At 37.5% G+C, this 7,511-nt stretch overlaps 1 long non-coding RNA gene across 3 annotated transcripts in view; it reads right to left on the bottom strand.

The window, feature by feature from the left end:
• Positions 1–2,798: 2,798 nt before the first annotated feature.
• Positions 2,799–7,511, bottom strand: part of LOC140617417 (uncharacterized) — a 62,736-nt gene continuing 58,023 nt past the window's right edge. Inside the window, exons 4-5 of one of the 3 annotated variants that reach the window (XR_012017648.1) lie at positions 5,169–5,267; positions 2,799–3,636 (exon numbers count right to left, since the gene is read on the bottom strand). This is a non-coding gene — a long non-coding RNA (uncharacterized lncRNA). Of the gene's footprint in view, positions 3,637–4,184; positions 4,582–5,168; positions 5,268–7,511 lie in introns of those variants that run through there. The other 2 variants (XR_012017646.1, XR_012017647.1) reach the window with 2 other exon arrangements.

Genomic DNA, 7,511 nt, shown 5'->3' with positions numbered 1-7,511 from the left:
CACGTATATCTGTTGTCCACAGAGCTCTCTTGTCTTTATCGCATTCACATTTATTCCTTCTCTTCTCTTCTTCTTTTCTACATTTCAAAACAGCTCTACATCTAATGTAAAAAGAAGAGACAATCTCTTATGCCCACTAGGGAATCACTTGTTTGTGTTTACTATTATACCTTCTTATTAGGCAGACGTATTTGGAATGTGTTATTTAGAATTATTTCCTATGACAAACTACTATGAAATGGGTATTATTTGACATGTTCTTATGACATTTCAAAAGAGGAGCAACTCAATCCAAAATACTAGTTCCTTGATGGACATTGGTCTTCAATGGCTGCCTAATCCTCCTCTGCTTTGCTTTGCTTTTTTCTTTTTCTTTTCATTTTCTTAAGATTTTATTAATTTATTTTAAGTAAACTCTATATCCAACATGGAGTTTGAATTCAAGATCCTGAGTTCAAGTGTCACATGCTCTACCAACTGAGCCAACGAGGTTTCCCCCTGGTTTTCTTTTAGAAAAGTACTTCATCCCCATGGTAGAAGGGCAATTGCCTATCTTTGGAGGCTAAGAGACCCAGGTCTTTTTTGTGATAGACCTGAAGGTCAGATGTATGACAACCTCAGCCAACCAAGTTATCTCTCCTAAAACTATGAATCCTGAGTGAGTGATGCAAGAATGAAGAAAATATTGTAGAGATTATTTCTTTTTATTTCTTTTTATTTTTTTTTAATTTTTATTTATTTATGATAGTTACAGAGAGAGAGAGAGGCAGAGACACAGGCAGAGGGAGAAGCAGGCTCCATGCACCGGGAGCCCGATGTGGGATTCGATCCCGGGTCTCCAGGATCGTGCCCTGGGCCAAAGGCAGGCACCAAACCGCTGCGCCACCCAGGGATCCCGATGATTTCTTTTTAGTAGCTTCAAAAGAGAAGAAGTGTGCTGACCAGGCATCTTTCACCATGCAGTGGTTGCTGTCCTTCCTACTTTCTGTCCTCTCAAGCCCCCTTTGCTCCTCTCTGTTCCCAAGCCTGACCTTACAGCCTCATAGCCTGTTATCCCTACATACACAAGCACCATATCCATTCTCATCCCTGCCCCCGTTGTCTTCAATTATCTTTAGTTTAAGAAAATAGCAGTCAGTCTCTGTGGACCACAAGTAAGGAAATCAATAGAATACCCATGAGATAGAAGTGAATATTCAAAAGATAATTTGTAAACTCTTTCTGATTTCATTGGAAATACATGTGAGAGGGAAATTGATAGGGTGTTTCTATACTATATGAAGAAATAGACCTCACAAACTATAAAGAAACATTTTTAGATTTTTCCCTTTTAAATATTTTCAGCATGTTTTGGGAAAATGGTAGCCAGATTTTTATTTTTTATTTTTTATTTTTTTTTTATTTTTTTATTTTTTTTTAAATTTTTATTTATTTATGATAGTCACACAGAGAGAGAGAGAGGCATAGACACAGGCAGAGGGAGAAGCAGGCTCCATGCACCGGGAGCCCGACGTGGGATTCGATCCTGGGTCTCCAGGATCGCGCCCTGGGCCAAAGGCAGGCGCCAAACCGCTGCGCCACCCAGGGTTCCCGGTAGCCAGATTTTTAAAGAAAAAGATGCGGGGTACCTGGGTGGCTCAGTGGTTGAGTATATGCCTTTGGCTCAGGTCATGATCCCAGGATCCTGAGATTGAGTTCCATGTCATGCTCCTCTCAGGGAGCCTGCTTCTCCCTCTGCCTATGTCTCTGCCTCTCTGTGTCTCTCATAAATAAATAAGTAAATCTTTAAAATAAAGAAAGAAAGAAAGAAAAGAAAAAAGGTGCCGTTGTTGATGTAAGAGTCTGTCCCTCTACTTTAGGAGGGATATTAATAGATAAAACCAGGGTTTTTAAACTTGACATATTATGAAACCTGAAACACTAAAAAAATTCGCAAGGTTAGGGGCACCTAGGTGGCTCAGTCAGTTAAACATCTGACTCTTGGTTTTGGCTTAGGTCATGCTCTCAGGGTCATGAGATTGAGCCCCACCTCGGACTCTGCTCTCAGCGAGGAGTCTGCTTGAGATTTTCTCTCTCCCTCTCCTTCTGCCCCTCCTCCTCCCTGCCCCCCGGGGCCCCCACACATGCAGATGCACACACATGTGCTCTCTTGCTCTCTCACTCTCTCTCACTCAAATAAATAAATAAATCTTTAAAAAATAGTTTTGCTAGGTTAGAGAGAGTTCTGAATAAAAGACCAAATGATCATAGTAATGACAGTGAAGTAAGTGGATGAGACAAGAGAACATGTCATCACTGGTCCCAATTAATACTTTTGTTGACAAGCAGCTGAGTCATGACATGGCAGTGAGCAAAGAACTGAATGAGTAGAGAGAAGCTCATGGATGAGAGAAGACACATAAGAAATCAAAATGATATAGACAAAGTTGGATAATGACTCTACTTGATTACTATCAGTTATTAATATTACTAACACACTTTCCTATGTATTATCAATTTTGGGGGGGGGATTTACCTTTGATATATGTTTCTCACTTTAAATTTTTTTAATATTATAGAAAAAACTCTCAAAGACTGTGAATTCTGGGATATGATAATTTACCATACTATGGGCAACACAGAGCTAAGACTGAATGGGATACATGTGTGATGTATTTGTGAGAGAGACAAGCATAAGTATAAAGAAAAGCAAGGGGGTGGGAGGAATGGATGGAAATTCAAGCCTGAATTGCCTGAACCAAGCTTCATGCTGGAAAGAAATGAAAGCCAACATAAAGATTGCAAACACTTAACGAGTATTGGGAAAGAAAAACATAACAGAATTTTATAAGAGCTCTGGGAGACATACATGTTAAAGAGAAAAAAGAGCCAGCAAAATATAAAAATATAAAATATCCTTCTTTACTGAAGAAGGAGCAAGAGAACCAAAAGAATACATTATAATTGCAGTAAAAAGAGATTCAGGAAAAGGCTGCACACATGTCAAGGAAATTGCTGAGAGAGGAGAGGCTTACAAATTGAGTCATACATAAACATATTATTACATTGCTAAATTTTCCCTGATTTTTAATTAAAAGACATTCATCATTCAATTTGATGAAATTCTGAAAAGCATTTGGAAGATACCAAAGATCTATTGATGACATTTCACCACAACATAATCATTTCTGGAGAACATGCTGAATATACACATGTCGATTTTCGTGTGGACATGGAGACTTGTTACCATCAAAAGGTGTGTGCTTGACCAGCATGGGTGAAACAAAAAGAATTGAGTCCACAGTTAATCCTAGGAGTAGTTCTGTATAATTGTGATTTGTTTCATTATTGTACATGGCAAGAAAAGCACTTTGGAGTCAAAGAAGCTTGGGTTCAAATCTGAGCTCAGTTCAGCTTTTTCCTAGGTGTGTGACTGCAGACAGTTTCAGTACTCCCACCTGTAAAAGGTGCACTTGATAGTGTCTCTTTATGGCTGATGAAGTGTTTAAAACTGGAGTTATTGGGGATCCCTGGGTGGCTCAGCAGTTTAGCCTGCCTTTGGCTCAGGGCGCGGCCCTGCAGTCCCGGATCGAGTCCTGCGTCGGGCTCCCGGCATAGAGCCTGCTTCTCCCTCCTCCTGTGTCTCTGCCTCTCTTTCTGTGTGTGTCACATTAGTAAATAAGTAAAATATTAAAAAAGAAAACTGGAGTTATTTTTTAAAATACCTATACCAATGTAGTAAGAGTTTAAAAGCTCCAGCTTGCTATTTCCTCCCTTCCTTGACCCCTACCACTATCAGAAAACAAACAAGGTAGAGCCTCCCAACTGATACTCAAATTGAAATCTTAAAATCCCATTTCAGATTAATCCATCTGGCCAAAGACTGTGTACTATTTTAGAAATTTAAAAATACTGAAAGATAACACATTCGGTCTGTCAGTCTCTTCTACCTCAGTGGACACATTTATGAAATCCTTGGCTGAGAGCGTCTTTTAATGGAGGCAGAAAGCCCATGAAAACCCTAAATCCATTTGCAGTGGTAGCATAAATGCATCATCCTGAGATGTCGAACCCGAGGGCACAGACAGATTTTATCTCCTTTATGGTTATTCCCTAGGGACTAACTTAGAGACTTTGGGAAGTATCATTTGGGGTGGGGGTAAGATCCATTTGATATTTAACATTTATGATTTTCTAGAGTGCCATAAGGGTAAAATATAAAAGCCTTTATTAATATTCAAGCATTTGTAATACATTTTTATTTATACATAGCCTTTATTCCCAGAGCTCTTGGGACTTTGCAGACACATTACAATTCAGACTCAATTTATCTTCACAAGTGTGTCACTAAAGTGTATAAGGAGGCAGTATAATTCTATTATCTTCAGATTACAGATACAGAAGAAAAAAAAAAAAGCAGAGACAGATAAAGTAATTTATCTATGGCCTCACTACACGTAAGTAGTTGAGCAGGGAATAGAACCAGTCATGTAATAGATATCTCTTCTGTCAGATAAGGACACCAGTGTCCCATCCCAGCTGGAAACTGTCTTTTTCTGAACCCTTACTACCAACTTGATGAAAAGATGGGAAGATGGGATCCTATTCAGGGAAATAAAAATAAATAGTTCAGTCTCCAACACATCACTGCAGATACAACTGCTATGGATTTGGTCGCTGTTAGGTAAGGCACTGTTTGTTGAGGCTAAAGTTCAGAGCGGCTTTCTGTCCATTAGATGAGCATTTGTGTATCATATAGAACCTGCAGGGCCCCTCCTTTGCTGACCTTCCCACCAAACCCTTCCCTTTTAAAAATTTTTAAAATTATTTTTTAAAATTCTACTATAGTTAACATACAGTGTTCCTTAGTTTCAGGTACAATATAGTGACTCAACAATTCTATACATTATTCAGTGCTCATCATGATAAGTGTGGTTTTTAATCCCCATCACCTAATTTACCCACTCTCCCCCCACCTCCTGTCTGGTACAACAGTTTGTTCTTTATAGTTAAAAGAATGCTTCTTGGTTTGTCCCACCAACCCTTCTTTAGCTGGCTTCATCCCAAGTGTTGTTAAACAAATCCCTTCGAAAGTCTAGCACGGCTGAATCTTAACTTTAACATCTCCACCCACCAAACCAGAATCACGCCGCAGCCACTCTTAAAGGTAAAAATTAGAACATACATACCTCTGGCCCTGAGCCAGGTCTGAGGCAAGACTTTTACTTTTGTTTTTCCGTCAGTTGTTTTCATTTCAGAGGTCACCGTTCAGAAGAAAACAGGAAAACCTAGCACGAATATTTTCACGTAGGGATAATAAACAATCACTTGTTCATTATTTTTGTTTATAAAAGTTGACTTCCTTTAATTCTCGAGAAAAATGAAATAAGATGGGAGAAAAATTATTAAAATGGAATGTTTAAGATTAGATGGTCAAGATAATTTATTCATTGTAAAGGTATTGAAAGATGTTGTAAAGCCTCGAATCAAAGTCTTCTTTAATTGCTTGGGATTGTGACCAGCTTGAATTTAGGTAAGAAAAACTGCATTAAAAAATCTGTGAATGGCTTAGATACAATCTCTTTCCTCTGTCACTTAAAGCAAAAATAAAGTCTCCATCTATTTTTTTTCCAGGTTCATTGAGAAATTGGCATATATCGCTGTATAAGTTTAAGGTACATAGCGTGATGGTTTGATTTACATCTATTGTGAAATAATTACTGCTGTAAGTTTAGTTAATATCAATCATCTTGTATAGATACAATTAAAAGAAAAGAAATATACTCTGTACCCAGCCTATTCATTCAGCCCCACTCACTCAACCTCAGCAGCCATTGATCTTTTCACTTTCCCATAGCTTTGCCTTTTCCAGAATGCCATATCGTTGGAATCATATACTATGTAGGCTTTTCAGATTGGCTTCTTTCATTTAGTAACATGTATTTAACATTCTTCCATGTCTTTTCATGGCTTGTTAGCTATTTCCTTTTTAGCACCAAATAATATTCCCTGTCTGGATGTAATACAGTTTATTTACCCATTTACCTATTGAAAGACATCCTAGTTGCTTCCAAGTTTTGCCAATTCTGAATAAAACTGCTATATACATCCATGTGCAGGTTTTCGTGGGAACAAATGTTTCTCACTTCTTTGGACAATACTAAGGAACGTGACTGCTAGATCGTAGTAAGAGCATGTTTAGTTTTTTTTTTTTTCATGTTTAGTTTTGTAAGAAATCACCAAAGCATCTGTATCATTTTTCATTCCTACAAGCAATAAATGAGAGTTCCTTAGTTCCATAGCCTCTCAAGTATTTGGTGTTGTGTGTTTATTTTGGTCATTCTGAGAGGTGTGTTGTGGTATCTCATTGATTTGGTTATGCATTTCCCTAATGTAGAGCATTTTTTCATATGCTCATTTGCCATTTGTATATCTTCTTTGAGAGGTATTTTTTTCACACAGTTTGCCCATTTTTTAATCTGGTTGTTTCTTTATTGTTGAGTTTCAAGAGTTCTTTCTATATTTTGGATAACAGTCCTTTATCAGATGTATCTTTTGCCAAGTATTTTCTTCCAGTGTGTAGTTTATTTTTTTCTAAACAGTATCTTATATAGGGCAGAAGTTTTTTATTTTAATAAAATCTAGCTTATCAATTATTTCTTTAATGGATCATGCCTCTGGTGTTGCATCTAAAATGTCATCACCCATCCAAGATCAGCCAGGTTTCTCCTATGTTATTTTCTAGGAGTTTTATAGTTCTGTGTTCTACATTTAAGTTTATGATCCATTTTGAGTTAATTTTGTGAAAACTATAAGATCTGTGTCTAGAGGCACGTGGGTGTCTCAGTCATTTAAGCGTCCTAATCTTGGTTTCTGCTCAAGTTATTATCTCAGAGTTATGAGATGGAAACACACCTCAGGCTCTGCTCTGACGTGGAGCCTGATTAAGAGTCTCTCTCCTACTCCCTCTGCCACCTCCTAAAAGAAGAAGGAGAAGAAGTAGGAGAAAGAGAAGGAAAAGAAGAAGCAGAAAAACAAGAAGAAGAAGAAGAACAAAAACAAGAATAAGAATAAGAAGAGGAGTGTTCCTTACTCACATGTTTTGGGATTTTCCAAATTTTTGTTATTGGTTTTTAGCTTAATTTTATTGTGACCTGAGATCAGCATTGTGTGATTTCTATTCCATAAAATTTGTTGAGGTGTGTTTTGTAGCTCAGAATGTGGTCTATCTTGGAGAATATTGTATGTGAGCTTGAGAAGAATGTGTATTCTGCTCTTGTTGGCTGAAGTAGCCTATAGATGTCAATTAATCCTGTTGATTGATGGTCCTTATATTTTTACAGCCTCCTTTTCCTCTATTTCTCTAAATGGACTTCACAATATAACTAAATGATATAACTTCATCTCCCAAAATACGTTTCACATTTTCTCCTATCGATCTTTTATTATTTGTTCCCATTGCTTAGAATATATTTATCCTCCATCCCATTTAATAATAATAAAAGATTCAACTCACTAAGAAAGTGTAACAA

The sequence above is a fragment of the Canis lupus genome, chromosome 25 (assembly GCF_048164855.1).
Source record: "Canis lupus baileyi chromosome 25, mCanLup2.hap1, whole genome shotgun sequence".
NCBI lineage: Eukaryota > Metazoa > Chordata > Mammalia > Carnivora > Canidae > Canis > Canis lupus.
The sequence above is the reverse complement of the archived record's forward strand: the minus strand, read 5'-3'. Positions and strand labels throughout refer to the sequence as shown.